We start from the raw sequence: 20432 nt of genomic DNA, 5'->3' as shown, positions 1-20432 counted from the left end.
TTTGCGAACGTTAACGTATGGAACCGCGGTTTAGCGACCACATTACAGTCGGGAAATTGCTGTAGGTGTTGTGATATTATTGGCTTTGCGAATGCATTAACAGTAAAATCAAAAAGCCAGGTGCGTCGCGCGCCTCGGCCGGAATACGGCGAACACGATCCGATACTTCGGAAATGGAATTAATGGCGAATACAGAAACAAGTCGCGTTAGTTTAAAATCTAACTTCCAATTACGTTGGGGTTTGCGAACGTTAACTTACGGCACCGCGGTTTAACGAGCATATTAGATAAAGTCGGGAAATTTCTGTAGGTCTTCTTCTTCTTCTTCCTTACCTTATCCCACGTTACGCGGGGTCGGTACAACATGTATTTTCTTCTACTCACTTCTGTCATCCGTCAACGTATTATCCACCCCTTTTACACGCATATTATCCTCTTTCACGCAATCCATCCAGCTTTTCTTTGGTCGACCTCTCCTTTTTTCCTTCCACATGCATATTTAACATTCTTCAAGTGACATGGCTTTCTTCGGATGGACAGTCGGCTGTATTGTGATATTATTAGCTTGCGCATATATTGTCAGTAAAATCAAAAAGCCAGGTGCGCCGCGCAACTCGGCTGGAATACGGGGTACAAGATTTGATACCTCGGAAACAAAATTAATGGCGAATACAGAAACAAGTCGTTATTTTTAAATAGCGGTTAACTACAAAAGTACTTTCATAGTTTCATTAATTTAATGTGGGAATTTTCAAAAGTGGAGGAATAAAAAAGTTTGCTACATCGGACTAAACTAAAAACGTAGCATTTTTTTTTTAAATATCAGTTTTCGAAAATTCCAACGTTTTTCGGCGATAACTCAATAGAAATAGGATCGCAGATCTTTAAACTGTATGATAGTTGAGCTGTGTTATTATGGTAGAATTTGCGTCAGTAAAAACACGGTACAGTCAGGAATACAAATAAAGACGTTAAATTTAGCGGCGTGCGGTCGAAGCACCTGGCGCTGCGTCTAGCGGGCGCGTGGCGGTTCTGTACGCGACTGTACCGAGTGTTGTATAGAGTTGTTTTTACCTCCTTTATACATATGCAATTTTTTTATTTTTTTACTAGGTACATAATGCTCGCAACTTCATCCGCGTGAATTTAGGTTTTTTTAAAATCCCATGGGAACTCTTTGATTTTCGAGGATAAAATAGTCTATGTCCTTCCCGGGATAAAAACTAACTCTGTACCAGATTTCATCAAAATCGGTTAAATCGTTAAAAGCTAGCAAGCAGACAGACAGATGCTTCGTATATATAATATTAGTATGGATGTGAGTAACAACTGGCTACTGGAAATCAAAGAATTTCCACAGGAGTTTTGAAAAACCTAAATCCACGCGGACGAAGTCGCGAGCATCATTTAAGTACAATAATCGACAAGACTTTGTAAATGTCAAAAAGTAGGAATTGTGTAGTATTTCGAGAAGGTAATATCAGCTCAAGGGGATCCATCGGTTGTTGCAGTACCTAAATACCGTCTGGTATTTATTCCGGTACTTTTACCGGGAACCTGCGCTCCGCTAAGTTCCTCCAAAGCGCCGCCGCCGGACGCACTTCAGCTGACTTCAGGCAAATCGAAGTTATTACGAGTTACGGCTAGCGATGGGCATGATTGCTAATCTGAATACCTATATAAAAGGAAAAGGTGACTGACTGACTGACTGACTGACTGATCTATCAACGCACAACTCAAACTACTACTCGGATCGGGCTGAAATTTGGCATGCAGATACTATTATGACGTAGGCATCCGCTAAGAAAGGATTTTTAAAACATCAACCCCCAAGATCCAATCCAATACTTCCATACTAATCCATACTTCCATACTAATATTATAAATGCGAAAGTGTGTCTGTCTATCTGTCTGTCTGTTGGTCTGCTAGCTTTTCACAGCCCATCTGTTTAACCGATTTTGATGAACTTTGGTATAGAGATAGCTTGCATCCCGGAGAAGGACATATACAAGGAATACTTTTTATCCCGGAAAATCAAAGAGTTTCCGCGGGATTTTGAAAAATGAAAATCCACCTGGACGAACCACATCGGCGGGCATCAGCTAGTTTTAAATAAATTTTGTTTGGTAAAATTATTGTTCTTCTTAGCAGTGATTTCACAGGCGATTTTTCACGGAGAGTGATTTTTCCCAAGCCAGACCCAGGAATCGAACCCGGGACCTCGTCATCCGTAGTCGAACATGCTTACCAATAGATCTAGCTCAGATAATCCGTACTATATATTTTACTTGCTTTCTTAAATGTGGAAGTGTGTCTGTCTGTCTGTTACGTTTTCAGGGTCCATCCATTTGAGATGTGTACCCGAGCTCGAAATCCATCATCATCATCATCATCCGATAGACGTCCACAGCTGGACATAGGTATCTTATAGAGACTTCCACACGCCACGTTCTTGCGCCGCCTGAATCCAGCGGCTCCTTGCAACTCGCCTGATATCGTCCGTCCGCCTAGTGGGGGTCTTCCGAAATTGAAACCCAGATCCCCGAAATAGAAAATCATCGTCTTAACCATTAGACTTACACCACTTTTCACTTTTTCGAATTTTCTCGTCTGTACGCGATAATCGCAAGTTCGCGCAAATTTTACTCGTACGAACGCGCGATCAAATTTACTGTTCATGAATAGAGCTGAACGATTTCTAATCTAACCTAGAATCGAACCTTTACCCCACTGTGCATGAAAATATATCTACAAAATGCAACTGAAACTTTGCACGTGTTCAAAAGACCACTTAATTCGACGATTTGACCAAAACACCGTCATATTTCCATCGCACATAGTATGTTTCTTAACACTTATTCCTGTAAATACTTATCACAAATATCAGCGATTTGGCATTATTTATTATTTATATAGCGTTTACTTAACATTAGGTACATGACATGGCCGTAGTCAGCTGCATAACATTATTATAAAATTATCATCAATCAATCAATACTTATAATAAAACTGTAACAGGTCAAATTCTGTACATTGAAGATATTTTGAATTTTTTTTTTCGAGGGCACTCTATAATCGATACTGAACCCAAAACTGTAATTTTTTTCATTTTTGTCTGTCTGTCTGTCTGTCTGTATCACGGCCGCGCATCACGCTGAAACTACTGAATGGATTCCAATGAAACTTGGTACGATTTGAGGTCATACTATGAGGAAGAATATAGGATACTTTTTATCCCGAAATTCAGCATGGTTCCCGTAGGAGAGGGGATGAAAGTTAAAATGTATACTGAGTTGTAATTCATTAACGCGTAGTCCGATTTCATTCATTCTTTTTTTGTTAGAAAGGGGATATTTTAAAAATTGTTCCGTAAATGATGATGTAGGGTACAGCACTCCTAAACTATAATGTTTCAGGAACTGCGGATGATGCAAAATTATTTTAGGTACCAAGCATAGGCTACATCATTGAACTTCGGATCCTAACTCCTCAATCCTGATGCTGCAAAGTACTGAAGTCCTAAATCGTGGGGATTTTAGAATTTCTGATAGTGAATTGATATTTAAAAAAAAATTAAAAAATTTGAATCGACTGTTAGGCGGAACGAAGTTCGCAGGGTCAGCTAGTGTTAAATATAAACAAAAATAAACACACACCCGATATGGAGTGTGTTTATTTTTGTTCACCGTTTATAGTCGTAACTTTTGTTTAAGAAAAACTTTTACGTGGTTTCATTGTTACATTGATACTGTTTTATAATCATAATGTATCTTCGGTACCTTGCCTAAAGGGATTCCTTTTAATAATAATATATTTTAGTAATAATATTATATTTTTTAAGGTTTTAGTTTTAGTTTAATTGTTTTAGTCAATTTTTGAGATATTACTGAATATGTTTATTTTTATGTAAACAATGCTTTGAAAATGCAGCACAAAACATAATTAATTCATTATGCATAAAATAAAATAAAATTTCGACGAGAAATAAACTCGCTCAGCGATATTCGCCTAGTCTCACACGGCATCATGGCGGCTGCGGTCGCGGCCACAGATTCATAGAAACTAGTGGTGTCGCTTGCAGTTTGCGGTCTGCAGCCCATCTCAGACTTGTACCTTTAAAAAAAATCAAAAAAAATAAAAACCGACTTCGATACACAAACACTAAAAATATTATTATGGAACTAAATTAACTCTTGTATACATAATATATTCGGTAATAAATTAAATTATTTTTCAATTTTTAGTGTTTGTGTATCGAAGTCGGTTTTTATTTTTTTTGTAAAAAAAATTAATTTCACAATTTTTAGTGGCCCCATGGAATTATGCTATGACTGGTTAAAAATCTACTGTTTACTACAATTTAAATTTACTGTTAAGCTATTACACTGATCGCGAGCAATTTACTCTTATCCGTTGAGGAATTCCAGTATCTATCTTCGAAGATGTTCATCAGATCTTCACCAAATTTAAATGGGACCAACTTTGAAGTATACCCTTTCAAACAAAAAAAGAATTTTCAAAATCGGTCTAGGCGTCTTCGAGTATTTGGGGAACACACATAAAAAAAAAAAAAAAGATTCCGACGAATTGAGAACCTCCTCCTTTTTTTGAAGTCGGTTAATGAAAATCCAAGCGCAACAAAGTGCTCTCCATCAAACGTCAATCACCTGCGAACAAGCACTAATTAATCGAGCCGACGACAATAAACCTATCACACTTATATTCGAAACGCAATTACTTAGACAGGCGTCATTCACACCTCATTTAAATGCGACAGAATGCGATTATACCCAACGAGGATCTCTAAACATGCGAATATGGGCGACTAGAAATGAAAATTAAAGTGGTTCTTTCCTCTAGAGGGAGACGCTATATGTATCATACCCTCTTGCCAAACAACTGGGCCAGTTGGTCTGAAAAATATAACGTGGAAGTTACGCCACGAGCCAGATCGCTTGATAGACAGACTCTATACGCAATAATCCCCCTTGCAAAGAACCAGCTTGAGTCCATATTAAGATGTTTTTGAAATCTGCACACATGTTATTTTTATATATTTCGACAAAATGCGATTTTACTGCAGCGTCGGAAAGTATTTTCTACCTCAAATAAATATCCAGACCTTCCTGTAGTCTAACGAAATATTGCCTTGTAGAAAAATAACAGTCAAATTTTATTATTGATCTAAATGAATATAAGAAATAGTAGTTTGACAAAGTTAATCAAATGATCAAATTCTGTAGCAAGTAACGGGATTTTTTACCAAAGTATCATACCAAGCTGGTTTAAAGACGGTGTCAAGTTAGTTGTCTAAATTACACTTAAAAGATAATAAGGATGACATCATCGTGTTCTGCGCTTCATTGGTGGATTAATGCAACATGTTCATTTTATGTTAAGACGCCCGCCTTCTAATCGGAGGTCGGGGGTTCGATCCCGGGCACGCACCTCTAACTTTTCGGAATTATGTGTTGCGTTTTAAGTAATTAAATATCACTTGATTTAACGGTGAAGGAAAACATCGTGAGGAAACCTGCATGCCTGAGATTTTTTCACAATGTTCTCAAAGGTGTGTGAAGTCTACCAATCCACACTTGTCCAGCGTGGTAGACTATGGCCAAACCCTTCTCACTCTGAGAGGAGACCTGTGCTCTGCAATGAGCTGGCGATGGGTTGATCATGATGATCATGATGTTTATTTTTCAGTGCTGTATCATGATGAGCTAAATTAAAATTTCGCTGGTAAGCTATGTCTACTTGTAAGCATGTCACTGAATGGCCGGGATGGTAACACGACAGGAACGCGGCGGGAACGCGGCGGGAACGCCAGTGGAACGCGCCGGGAACGCCGCCGGAACGTGGCCGGTGCATGCGTGAACGACAGCGATGCGCCAACGATTTATCGACACGCATTACCTACGAAAAGGTGAGCCCTGAATTAGACTCGTTATTCATTGAATAGCTGCTCCAGCTATCGCTACCTATTAATTAATCTTATACAAGCTTATGGTTGCGACTTCGTCCACGTGGACTACACAAATTTCAAACCCCTATTTCGCCCCCTTAGGGGTTGAATTTTCAAAAATCCTTTCTTAGCGGATGTCTACGTCATAATAGCTATCTGCATGCCAAATTTCAGCCCGATCCGTCCTGCAGTTTGATCTGTGCGTTGATAAATCAGTCAGTCAGTGAGTCAGTCAGTCAGTCACATTTTCCTTTTATATATTTAGATAAATAGGTTAATCAACGGTTCCGTTCAGAAACTTTACAGTAGGTAGGTACCTATAGTACAAGTTGCACGTCAAAATATATAAATTATAAAATCAACGATAACATAATGTTAGAACGACTTACAGACAAACAAAGTGTTTTATTTCCACCGTATATCATAAGTGACGAGATACATTCTGACAAAACAATTTATTTTCCCAACACTTGAATGTTATAACGTTTTTAAACAAAGGTGTACCAACGCTCAAGGAAAAAAAACCATCATACTCGTAAAGTGAGACCACACGAGGGATTTTATATCTTACGACATTTTGCTGTCACATTTTTTTAAGAACTAGCTTATGCTCGCGACATCGTCCGCGTGGACTGAACAAATTTCATACCCCTATTTTACCCCCTTAGGGGTTGAATTTTCAAAAATCCTTTCTTAGCGGATGCCTACGTCATAATAGCTATCTGCATGCAAAATTTCAGCCCGATCCGTCCAGTAGTTTGAGCTGTACGTTGATAGATCAGTCAGTCAGTCAGTCAGTCAGTCAGTCAGTCAGTCAGTCAGTCAGTCACCTTTTCCTTTTATATATTATTAAGAATTAAGAATAAGAATATTAGCCATGTTAAATGACTAATATTCCCCTTTCCTCTCCAACTAAGCGTCAAGCTTGTGCTCGGACTGTACTACAATAGCGGAACGGGCGGGGTTTAAACCGCCGACCTTTCGGTTTTCAGTCCACTCCTTTACGTACATTAATTCCTCATTCATTCCTCCTTCATTATAAAAAAAATCCTTTATTTCGATCATCAAGATCATAATAATTGTTAGTAATAAGACACACCTTACAAAACTAATGTTAGTGATCTTATGACTATTTACCTAATCCTAATACTATATCGGTTAGTAAAACTGTAAACTAACAATTTTACTAACCGACACTGCACATAACATTATAGGTATATATCTAAAATGTAAACCTCACAAACACATACCTACACATACAAATGTCAAAACACATAATATACTAAAGACATATTAACAAAACTAACATAAAGATAAAAATTGTAAAATAAGACTAATAAACTAGTTTTTTTTTTTTTTAGATTTAAGTTTATTAATAGTTTATTTAATAAATATGTAGGTAGGTATGTAGAATTACTTTAGGCCAAACAGATTTCATTAACATTTAAGTGACTATATAAACTAAATAGTTGTAAGAAAACTTATTGTAATTTTAAAGCTAAGGAAATAAATAAAGGCTTAATAATAATAATAATTACTAAAATACTATATCTAAGACTATGACATAATGGTGCGCTTAATTTGACCATTTTGAAGCAATTATTGCTCGGCAACACGTATGGATCGATCTGGAGCAATCTGGAGCAATTATTTCGCTAAACATTGCTGAAGTTTTCAGGTATTGCCGGGTATTGCAGTAAATTGCTCCATGTGGTCGTGACGTCATAATTTACTAAATTTGCTGGAATTGCGGGTTTCTGGTTGGGGCACCCTGATTATATATTCAGTGGAATTCTGAAAAAGAAAGATAAACTGACTGACTTATCAACGTGCAGCTAAAATTAAAAACTTGAGATTTTATAATTTTCAGAAACATCCCTTTAAAAAATATTTTACAGTCGTATAAATTTTAAATCCTAATAAAATCAACGGTTATTTAAAATCAGTTTTTGCGACGATAATGCAGAACAAGACAGTTTTACTCAAGAAAAAAAAAAAACTAAAGGTATGTCTCCAGTCTGATCTTACGACACTAGTGAAATAATAAAATGTAATCGCTCCAATTCCCCGCAAGTAAAATAAATAGATTTAGAACAAAAACAAACATAAGGCCATAACGTCCGGGCTCGGCTCTACAGTCTACTGTAAATTACCTGTTGGTTTTACTGAAATGTTTGATGCGTTTACGCTTGATCGACAGGTAGAGAGCGATCGAGACGTATTGATACTTCATAATCCTACTAATATTATAAATGGGAAAGTGTGGATGTTTGGATGTTTGTTACTCAACCACGCAAAAACGGCTGAACGGATTTGGATGAAATTTGGAATGAAGAAAGATTATACCCTGGATTAACACATAGGCTACTTTTTATCCCGGAAAATCAAAGAGTTCCCGCGACATTTTGAAAATTTAAATCCACGCGGATGAAGTCGCGGGCATCAGCTAGTACTTAATAATTTTAAATACATATCAAAAATTGCGGACCGGCAGGAATCAAACCTATGTCTCCTAGGACCGCGCCCGATCCTCTGAACACTAAGCTATGGCTCGCTTGCTGCCAGTCATCTGCCAGTGACGAAATTTGTGATACATATTATGTATGTTCACTCAGTACTGAAGCGACTGTTATGCCATCTAGTAGCGACACTTTTGCAGCTATCGAAACTACTTTCAAAGGCTCGTATTACAATGCAGCTCTTTGAACGAGAAATGACGTGTTTGCTTTAATTAATAAGTATATCTAAAACACTATAAAAAAACCCGGCCAAGTGCGAGTCAGGCTCGCGCAATGAGGGTTCCGTACTACAGTCGTATTTTTTCGACATTTTGCACGATAATTCAAAAACTATGATGCATAAAAATAAATAAAAATCTGTTTTAGAATGTACAGGTGAAGACCTTTCATATGATACCCCACTTGATATAGTCACTCACTTCCAAAGTTGAAAATACTAACTATTAGTTCATGACCACAATTTAATTTTTTTTGTGTGATCTAACCCTAAATTAACGGTTTTCAATTTTTCCCCAAATGTCAGCTATAAGATCTACCTACCTGCCAAATTTCATGATTCTAGGTCAACGGGAAGTACCCTGTAGGTTTCTTGACAGACAGACGGACAGACAGACAGACAGACAGACAACAAAGAGTATAAGGGTTCCGTTTTTCCTTTTGAGGTACGGAACCCTAATTATAAAAGGTTAATACTAGGTATTTTTATACGCGCTATTTCTAAAACCATTTACAGCATAAACCGTTAAAAACGAGACAGATTTAGTATGTGAGAGATATAGCATCTGTCTCGTTTTAACTAAACTTAAGTAACGATTAAACGACACTGAGTGCGGCTGTTTGACAATTAAAAAAGTTTTGGTTTCTTGTGATAATCAAAATGTTTCAAGATCACGTAGCCATAGTACTCGTGTAAACACAGGCCATGTGTTTCGTGTCGGGCTACGATCGGCGCGTATCGGCGATCGCCATTACCTGCCTAGGTATTTTTATACGCGCTATTTCTAAACCATTTAACGCTTAAACTGTTTTTATTACTTCATTGCTCGTGGTTAGGTTTTGAGTTTTATTAGATTCTCTTTACGTGTTTTAGGATTGATTAGTTCGATAGGTTTTAGAATGGGGCGATTAGAGTTTTATATTGTTTTATAAATTTCTTGGGGCTGTTGAAATCAGTTGCTCCATTGCGGCGTGATTGAAGGACAAACCAACAAACAAACACAATTTTTATAATACTAGCTTATGCTCGCGACTTCGTCCGCGTGGACTATACAAATTTCAAACTCCTATTTCACCCCCTTAGGGGTTAAATTTTCAAAACTCCTTTCTTAGCGGATGCCTACGTCATAATAGACATCGATACATAATAGCTATCTGCATGCCAAATTTCAGCCTGATCCATCCAGTAGTTTGAGCTGTGCCCTACAAATTCTGCCCTTTAATTGGCTGTGAAAAAATGTGAAACAGCGAATCAACCAATCAAAGGGCCAAATTTCTTGACGATTTCGATAACGATGAATACGTTTTACTTACACAATCGGGGGGCAGTCAGTCAGTCAGTCACCTTTTCCCTTTATATATTTAGATGAGTAGTGATTTTGGTACCTACTAATTATTTTTATTAACTTTATTAGAGAACTAGCTGCCCCGGCGAACTTCGTACCGCCGAACAGTCGATTCTTTTTCAGGCAATTTTTTTAATTTTTTCTAACTGTAAGAACATTCCTCGTAGGTACTTCAAGGAATATTATGAAAAAAGAATTAGCGAAATCGGTTCAGCTGTTCTCGAGATTTGCGATCAGCAACACATTCAGCGGTTCATTTTTATGTACCTATAGAGATTATTAGAGAAATGTTTCATTGCCAGAACACAAATCACAACGTTCGTAGGAGTATTTCTAATCTAAATGATGATAAGGTGTCTATCAAAGTTAATGAAGGAGACTTCCACCTGGCTCAAAGGAGAAAACGAGCTTATGTCTAATGTGTTACCGTTAAGTGCGCAGTTAAAACCCCTAAAGAACTGAGATTGACTCTTGGTTAGAGTTGGGCTGTATATTATTTATCGATAATTATTCCTTGTTTCTTTAAAAATATTTATTTTTGTAGTCGATGAAGGCTCGATTTTTCAATCTATATAAATAAAAGGAAAAGCTGACTGACTGAATGATCTATTAACGCACAACAGATGGAAACGTTTAAGTGCGGAAACCAGCCCAGAGTGAAGAAGAAGAAGAACGCACAGCTGAAACTGCTGGACGGATCGGGCTGAAATTTGGCATGCAAATAGTTATTATGACGTAGGCATCCTTTAAGAAATGATTTTTTGAAAATTCAACCCTAAGGGGGTAAAATAGTTGTTTGAAAGTTGTGTAGTCCACGCGGATGAAGTTGCGAGTATAAGCTAGTACCTATTATAAAAAAGTTGTTTGTTGGTTTGTCTTTCAATCAGGCCACAGCGGAGCAAAGGATTGACCTGATTTTTTTACATGGATAATTATAGTTGAAGACTTAAAGAGTGACGTAATATAGAAAATCCTAGAAAATCAAAGATACCTTACGAAATTTTAGACCAGAGTTCGATCCCGGGCCTCTAGTTTCACGTTGCGCGTTTTAAGCAATTATAATATTATCATTTACTTTAACGTTGTAGGAAAACGTCGTGAGCAAAATTAGGTACATACCTTAGAATTCTCCATAATGCTCTCAAAAGTGCGTAAAGTCTGCCAATCCGCACTTGGTTGATCATGTGATAAACTGAAAACCAAATAAGTACCTACATTTTTAGATAAGATAAGATAAGATAAGATTTATTTATTTGCTTTCATGTACATTTTATCGATAATCATGACAGGTCACATCACTAAAAACGCATGAGGGTTGTCACAAAATGAAATTATACAACGATCCACCTACACGCTTGCAATAACACACTGTTAATTTTCTTCAAACGCTCATTATCTTTGCGTACAACGAATTTAAACTCTATTTAATGTGGTATAGAGTTCAAAATCGTGTTGTCGGGTTTTCTTTGAAGCCAACCTGTTTCACGACTCGGTTAACTCCTTTTATCTCAAGGTGACAAGCCGCGGTTTATTATTTCTGCTGAGATATGTTTGTAATTTCCCCTAAGGGCTGTGTGGAGAAAGAACAAAGTGCGTGTCTTACATTATTTTCCAAACAAAGGCGGTAAACGGATTTTTGGTCTGATTTTCGTGCGCCGCTGTGCAAATAATAATATTAGGGTATTTTAGACCAAGTTTCAATTTTGTCCATTAAACTATATATAATTTCACCGGTGTCCATCTCGGAGGGGGAAAGATGGAAGAGAGGCTTACTAGCAGAAGCATGATCAGGATCTGAAGGTCTACCCGATGCATAGAAAAAAAAATGGCGGAATTTATTTTTCCATAGAAAATGTATGGTGAATATTGAAGAGGCTTTGATACGGTTCTTTGGAGAACTCTCAATGAAAAATATGGTAAGACAATGATTGAGGGTTTGGGAGATAGTTGAGGAGCCCAGTAAGGTATTGTAGAAAAATGGGGGCTACTCAAACAAAAGATACTCATAACCTCATCCAATTGGCAGAGAGCTGGAAAAAAATACAAAATTGCAGATTCAAGTTGGCGGTAGTATATTTATATTTATATCGGGGCAATATAAATTTGTATTTCTATTGCCCCGCGCACCCGCACGTCACCCGCACGTCACCCGCGCTCACCCGCACCTTTTTATACATGGCATAATATTGTACCTATATCAAATATTTGAAAAGAGTAACCGCCGAGTTTCTTGCTGGTTCTTCTCGGTAGGAAAGGCATTCCGAACCAGTGGTACATGCATCCGACGATTCAAAAGTACTTGTGAAACTGCAATGTGATGCAGTACGGTGCGCTGTGGTGCGGTGCGGTGCGTTGAACTGCGGTGCGGTGCGCTGTGGTGCGATGCGGTGCGCTGTGGTGCGGTGCGGTGCGTTGAACTGCGGTGCGGTGCGCGTCTGAGTTGGCCTGCCCGGATGGGTCCCACAGGGTACTTGTAGCTTCATACCAAAAATGCGAAGTGCGTCTGGCCTGCTATAAGTAAAACCATTAGGTTTATATCCACACTAATATTATACATTCGAAAGTCTGTCTGTCTGCCTGCTAGCTTTTCAAGGCCCAACTGTTCAGCCGATTTTGATGAAATTTGGTACAGAGTTAGCTTATATCCCGGGGAAGGACATAGGCTACTTTTTATCCCGGAAAATTAAAGAGTTCCCATGGGATTTGAAAACCTAAATCCACACGGACGAAGTCGTGGGCATCATCTAGTATTATCTATACCACATACATACACAATAGATTAATTCCAGTTTCGACGTGAACCAGATTAAAATATCGATCGTAGTAATCTGAACCTGTTGAATTAATTGTCGATTAGTCTTCATTAGTGCAGCTTAGTCCGGCTCCTCACTAATAGGTACTAATAGTGACGTGCCAGCTTAACGCGTCAACCATGGACCTGGAGCAGCTAGATGCCGCAAGCTGTTCCTCCAGGTAGGTCCATTTATGGCCAAGGGTCTATCATCAATGTTACTGATTCTGAGCACAACTAAATTTTAGAGCATTCGAATCCTCTTCTTGCTAATATAATATGAAAAGGACAGACATAGTTTGACAGTTTTAAAAACCTCGTGACTTTAGCTGCCAGTCGCGAGCGTATCGTTTAAATTTGTAGCGTGCACTAAAATTTAGTCTTTAAATGTAAAATTCATGTTCCGTCCTTTTTTAGCAATATTAAAAAGAAGAGGATGCAGATACTCCAACTTTCTAACCAATTTTCTAAATTTATTATCTAGATCTAGTATATTATGTAGTACCTAGTAATTGTTTATTCAAAGGAGGAGTCATTTTTTCCTCTGGTGTAACGGGGTATTGGATTTCAACAGGCAGACAGAAAACGAAATGATCCTATAAGGTTCCGATTCTCGATTTTTAGGTTATCATACTATTTGATGCATATTTTGACGACCTCCCAGGCGCAGTGGTGAGCGCTGTGGTCTTAATAGTGGGAGGTCCCGGGTTCGATTCCTGGCAGGGGTTTGGAATTTTATAATTTCTAACTTTCTGGTCTGGTCTGGTGGGAGGCTTCGGCCGTGGCTAGTTACCACCCTACCGGCAAAGCCGTGCCGCCAAGCGATTTAGCGTTCCGGTACGATGCCGTGTAGAAACCAAAGGGGTATGGGTTTAATAAAAACTGCCATACCCCTTCCAGGTTAGCCCGCTATCATCTTAGACTGCATCATCACTTACCACCAGGTGAGATTGCAGTCAAGGGCTAACTTGTATCTGCATTAAAAAAAAAAAATATGCGGCATCTAGTTATTCCAAGTCCATGGCGTCAACGGTACGGGTACAAATGAGGGACAACAGATATCCTGAGCGCTGAAACAGGTGCTAATGTAGTGGGAAACGGTAAAATATCGCGCACTTTGTGCATTGTGGCACAGATTAGTGAATAGTTATTAAGTAAATCGTGTCGGGTCTTGGAATAATTATTATTTTCCCGGTAACTAAGTATATTGTTATACCTTTTTTTTTTTTTTATTCATATTAATTTTACAGAGTTTCCTACATATCTATCTCGCCAAACTGGTGGGCCAGTTTGTTGGCGAGGTGGCGCTCTTAATACTATGAAATACAGTACAGAATAAGTACTCTTAATACTTAAAGAAAAAAGAACCCTTATATTTTTCAACTTTCAAAGTAAGTTTACTATACCAAATGGGGTATCCTATGAAAGGGCTTTAATCGTACATGCTGAAAATGTTTTTTAATTATTTTTATGCATAGTTTTAGATTTATCGTGCATAATGTCGAAAATATTAAGGAAAAATATACGGAACCCTCGGTGCTCGAGTCGGACTCGCGCTTTTTGTCGAAGTCGATTAAAAAGCAAAAGGTTTCAACAACAAATAACTAGCGAGCATCGTATCTGCAATGCGTATTGCGTGTAGGCCCGTTATTATGTTACGGACGAAATGTTATGTACGAAATGGCTGCGTTGCGTACAATGCGTGGAGGTAAGTCCCGCAAATTGCTATTGCGCTGGGACCATGTTTCATTAACATCGAAATGACGTCATTTTGACGTCAGCCGAAATAAAAATATACGGATATTCTAAATAATATCTGTCCCGGCTTTACTCATGTGTTTAGTCGACGTTAGCCCGACTAGCCGCTAGCCGCGCGCACGGGCTCTACGGGCAGCGGCACGCGCGGCCCGCAGTCAAAAACGCGGCGACTCCCTTGAAAAAGGACCCCGGATGGGTTCGAAACTAGTCGGGCTAACGTCGACTAAACACATGAGTACAGCCGGGACAGATATTATTTAGAATCGAAATCACTCACGGCAGTTTAAACGCTAAAATATACAGACAAATATACTTGACAGACAGACATACAGACAACAAAGTGATCCTATAAGGGTTCCGTTTTTCCTTTTGAAGTACGGAGCCCTAAAAAGACCCGTGCTCAGTACTGGGCATGATAAAAAAAATTGTACCCCCTGAACTTGAGCTGAGCTGAGTCAAAAAGATCAAGAAAATAAAAAAAAAAATTGTTTCACCCCCTCGAGTATGAGGTTTCTTAAAGACAGTTTTTTAAAAAGGACTATTCTTTAAGAAAATAGATGGCCTGAGTTTTTAGCAAATAAAATGAAATGCACTTGGGTTTTTTTTTCATCTTTTATCATAAAGCCGTGTGTACACTGGCGTGTTAGTCAACTAGGCGGCACATTAGCAACGCGGGCGATCTAATGAACTTCCTAGTGTTAGGTGCGAACGCTAAATATAATAATTGCTCACGAACGTGTGTTCCACTCAATATCTACTGGTTGAGCTAGTGTGGAAGTGGCTTCGTAACTTAACAATACTAACAACGGGTGGGTGAAGAATAACATTAAAAAAAAGTTAATTAATAAAGAAAAGGAACGTGATAAAATTGATGATGTTTCACACCTTGTGAACACTTTTAACTAATGTGGCTCAACCAAGTCCTAAGCAATAAAATTACGTTCATTTTTGACATTATATTTTTTTCGTATTACTTACCAGTTTTGATACAGAAAATGGCGATGAAAAATGCTAAATGTTTTCACCATTTTTCCCTACAAAATACTATTGATATATTATAATAAAAATCTCGGGATATCAAAGAGCTCCCACCCAATTTTTACAAACATAAATCCTATCTAATATAATATTATCATTAATCTTTACTTATTACAATAGTAAATAAATGCAGTATCCATATCTAAATATATAAAACGAAAAGGTGACTGACTGACTGAAATACTGATCTACCTATCAACGCACAGTTCAAACTACTGGATGGATCGGGCTGAAATTTGGCATGCAGATAGCTATTATCACGTAGACATTCGCTAAGGAAGGATTTTTGGAAATTCAACTCCTAAGGGGTAAAATAGGGGTTCGAAATTTGAGTAGTCCACGCGGACGAAGTCGCGGGCATAAGCTAGTACTTAATTTATAAACCCAGTTGAAATTTTAAAAACAAGTGTCACTGTTGTATAGAAGCAGGCGTTATTTTGCGGAAGTCCATATACAACAATGATATACAATGAACCAAAAGCTTAATTTGCTATAATCCGCTGAAACAGGTCGAATCTGCATGGTGCAACATGCAGCATGCGAAATGCACCACCCGCCCTCCCACTGCTAAACATGTAGGAAGAAGCAGCCACCTGGCAAGCAATACGCACCACCACCACGCAGCACCACACACATCCCAAACACACTCGACGCACGTTTCGCCCCGACACCTGAGCATTCTCAGGAGATGTAGACCTTACAATGCACAATTGCAAATTGCTTGTTAAACTCAAACACAAAAATCCGATTTAAGATAAAATGTATGACTTTCTTTGGAAAGGCATGAACATGCCCTAGAAAGTTCCTCATTAAATAAAAGATTCAAAGAAGTCTGTTTCCATACAAACTTGGCAACATATTAAATTTAATCGTACAAACCGGGAGTCAGGTTGCGATTTCGGCGCCAACTGTTCCGTGGGTATTTACTACTTACTACCTAGTAGCAGTGGCGTGCATAGGGTTTAAAGCCAGGGTAAGCATTAGTTAGGTAAGCAAGCCAAAGGATAATAATGACCATTGAGCAATTTTAACTGAGTTAACTGTTTCTTGGGTAAGCAGCGCTTTTATGCCTCTATGAGTTGCACGCCACTGCCTAGTAGGTAGGTACCTCCTCGCAGTTGTAATGAGGAAGATGGCGGTGTCTGCAATGTTCGCATTTCCGGCTGTTACCTCACTAGAATGGCTTCACTACGGACGTGTTTATTTTGTAGAGCTGGAATTAGCTGGTGTTTCAATTTCACTTCTAAAATATTATTGAAGTGAAAACGTCTTTAGCCGCGTTGAGCGATTTTTTGGCTGTTTTTGATAGCAAGGTTCATCGAGTGTCGCGACACCAGTGACGCTAATAGGGTCCTGAGGGCCTAACATGCGCCCCGCGAGAAAATTTTGTCTACGCATTATCTCGTGTTTCTTCATACAAATAAGACGAGTAAATGCGTAGACAAAATTTTCTCGTGGTGCGCATGTTAGTCTAACTGGACTGTAGTCCTGTAGTATGGTAGAAGTAAAACCGGCCAAGTGCGAGTCAGACTCGCGCACAGAGGGTTCCGTACTAAAATCGTATTTTATTGTCATTTTTCACGGTAACTCAAAAACTATTGTGCCTAAAAATAAATAAAAATCTGTTTTAGAATGTACAAGTAAAGCCCTTTCATAATATGATACCCCACTTAGTACAGTAATCTTACTTTGAAAGTTGAAAATAGCAATGTTTGTTCATGACCACAATTTGATTTTTTTATGTGTGATGTAACCACAAATTCACGGTTTTCAGATTTTTCCCCGAATGTCTGCTATAAGACCTACATACCTGCCAAATATCATGATTTTAGGTCCACGGGAAGTACCCTGTAGGTTTCTTGACAAACCGACAGACAGACAGACAGACAACAAAGTGATCCTATAAGGGTTACGTTTTTTCTTTTGAGGTACGGAACCCTAAAAATGAAGTGATTTTTTGTATAGCGGTAGTTTATGGTATTATATAATAATGAAACGAATATACATAAGTTACTTATTATTATATCTACATCCTGAAAACTTTAGTTACGTACATTCCATTTACATTTCCACACACACTACTTACGACATTCACACATCTACATACTCCCACGCACCCACACACTTTTTCATTTCATTTTTCATTTCATTTCATTTCACATCTTGTATTTACTATTTATTTAGAGCCTCAATAGCTCAACCGGTAAAGGAGTGGACTGAAAACCGAAAGGTCGACGGTTCAAACCCCGCCCGTTGCACTATTGTCGTACCTGCTCCTAGCACAAGCCTGACGCTTAGTTGGAGAGGAAAGGGGAATATTAGTCATTTAACATGGCTAATATTCTTTAAAAAAAAATTAACTTTATATAACTGTTTATATACTAGTTACTTACTGGGATGGTCCCAATTTCTACGCACTATGTGAAATTGTATTACCGAAATAAATACATACTTATTATTGTTTTTATGGCAGTCGTGCAGAATAGAATACAATAGAATATATTTTTAACCGACTTCGAAAAAGGAGGAGGTTCTCAATTCGTCGGAATCTAAAGTAAAAAGAAGTATCTTCCCACTTAATAGATCGGTACTTATTCTTCGGGAAGCGATATTTTCTCAAAAACCTGCTCTCCCAAACAATCTTTAGCGGCGCCATAAATTGCGGTACGCTATAAAATATGCATATAAATTATCAAAGTAGGTATGGTATAGTAGGTACATGAAATATAATGCATTCGTGCAGCGTGATGTATATTCACGGTGCAACATTAGTTTTACCGAGAGATTACTTGCTATGGAATTTTACCATGCTTTGGATAAAATATAGCAGTGGACTAGAGCACTGTTTAGGATATTAATTTAGGTTTTTATTTTTATTAGGGTTCCGTACCTCAAAAGGAAAACGGAACCCTAATAGGATCGATCACTTTGATGTCTGTCTATCTGTCAAGAAACCTATAGGGTAGTTTCCGTTGACCTAGAATCATGAAATTTTTCAGGAAGGTAGGCCTTATAGCAGACATGAGGGGAAAAATCTGAAAACCGTGAATTTGTGGTTACACCACAAGAAAAAAATTAAAATGTGTTCATGAACAAATATTGCTATTAAACTTTCAAAGTAAGATTACTATACCAAGTGAGATGTCATATGAAAGGGCTTTACTTGTACATTCTAAAACAGATTTTTGTTTATTTTTAGGCATAATAGTTTTTGATTTATCGTGGAAAATGCCGATAAAATACGATTGTAGTACGGAACCCTCATTGCGCGTGACTGACTCGCATTTCACCGGTTTTTTCAGGAGCATTCTTACCGGATTGTTATAGTATATCTGTCACACGGCAGTAAATGAGGCGCCCACAACACGTCGACCTTGTCATTTCTATTATGATGTCCGAAACAGCTAGGCTCTGAGATGAAAGAGTCTTGAGAGAAAAAATTTACGTGACCAATTTACGTCGCGTAAAGATTCGGGGCAGAATAATAAAACGGTCAAAATTATTTTAATTGCTATGATTGTACTTTGATTTTTTTATTTCTTGCCACACGTTAGAATTATTAGTTAATGTGTATTTTATTCTACACTAGCTGATGATGTCATTTGAACTCTGATTTTCCGGGATAAAAAGGAGGCTGTGTTACTTTCCGACCTTTCCACTATCTCTATGCCTATGTGACAAAACGTAACATAGGTATGAGTGACAGAGACAACGCTGTACTAAGCCGAAAAGTAATTCCAAATTCCGATGTAAGTACATTACTTTATGCTGCGTACTGTATACTCCACGGGTACACCCTGTGGGCGTTTGTGCACTTATCCGGTTTTCTTCGAAAACCTACCTTCTCATTCAATCCATATTTTTACGGAATGCGTGATTTCACGGATGAGTGCACAAACGCCCTATCTCTACATAGGTAGTAGATAGTTATGAAATAAAGTCGCTACCCGCTGTCTGTATTGAACGCTTAGATCTTTTAAACTGCGCAACAGATTTTAATGCGATTTTCACCAATAGATAGAGTGATTCAAGAGGAAGGTTTATCGGTATAGTTTAATATTGTTTTGAATATGACGATAATTTTATCGACATGGTCGCTAATTATGGGCCTCATAAGAAAGCTTAGAGTCACTCAGCGGGCGATGGAGAGAGCTGTGCTTGGAGTTTCTCTACGTGATCAAATCAGAAATGAGGAGATCCGTAGGAGAAATAGAGTAACCGACATAGCTCAACGGGTTGCGAAGCTGAAGTGGCAATGGGCAGGGCACATAGTTCGTACAACCGATAGACATTGGGGTCCCAAGGTGCTGGAATGTCGACCTCGCACCGGAAGACGCAGTGTTGGAGGACCGCCCCACTAGGTGGACGGACGACATCAGACGAGTCGCAGAGAGCCGCTGGATCCAGGCGGCGCAAGACCGTGGCGTGTGGAAGTCCCTGCAAGAGATCTGTGTCCAGCAGTGGACGTCTATTGGTTGATGATGATGATGATGATGATGATAATTTTATTGTTCAAAACGTCCCGTGCGAAGCTGGAGCGTGTCACCAGTATTTTTATAATCTGTCGCTAATACCTGCGCTAGGTTTAATGACCCCACATTTTATGACCATCGAGCCAGGCACGGCAGGTCATAAATATCGCGACAACGATGCTGGTCCAGTTTGCACTTAATCTTTCAGAATGTTCCCGAGATAAATATAAAAAGATTCTATTTAGTTTTCAGCAGGTAAGCGTTTACGTGTGTGTCTGATGAAATTAAAATGGCGTTGCTGTCTCTACATATGTTTTTTGAAATAA

Source organism: Maniola hyperantus, chromosome 12 (assembly GCF_902806685.2).
Source record: "Maniola hyperantus chromosome 12, iAphHyp1.2, whole genome shotgun sequence".
Taxonomy (NCBI): Eukaryota; Metazoa; Arthropoda; class Insecta; order Lepidoptera; family Nymphalidae; genus Maniola; species Maniola hyperantus.
Note: the sequence above shows the minus strand (reverse complement) of the source record.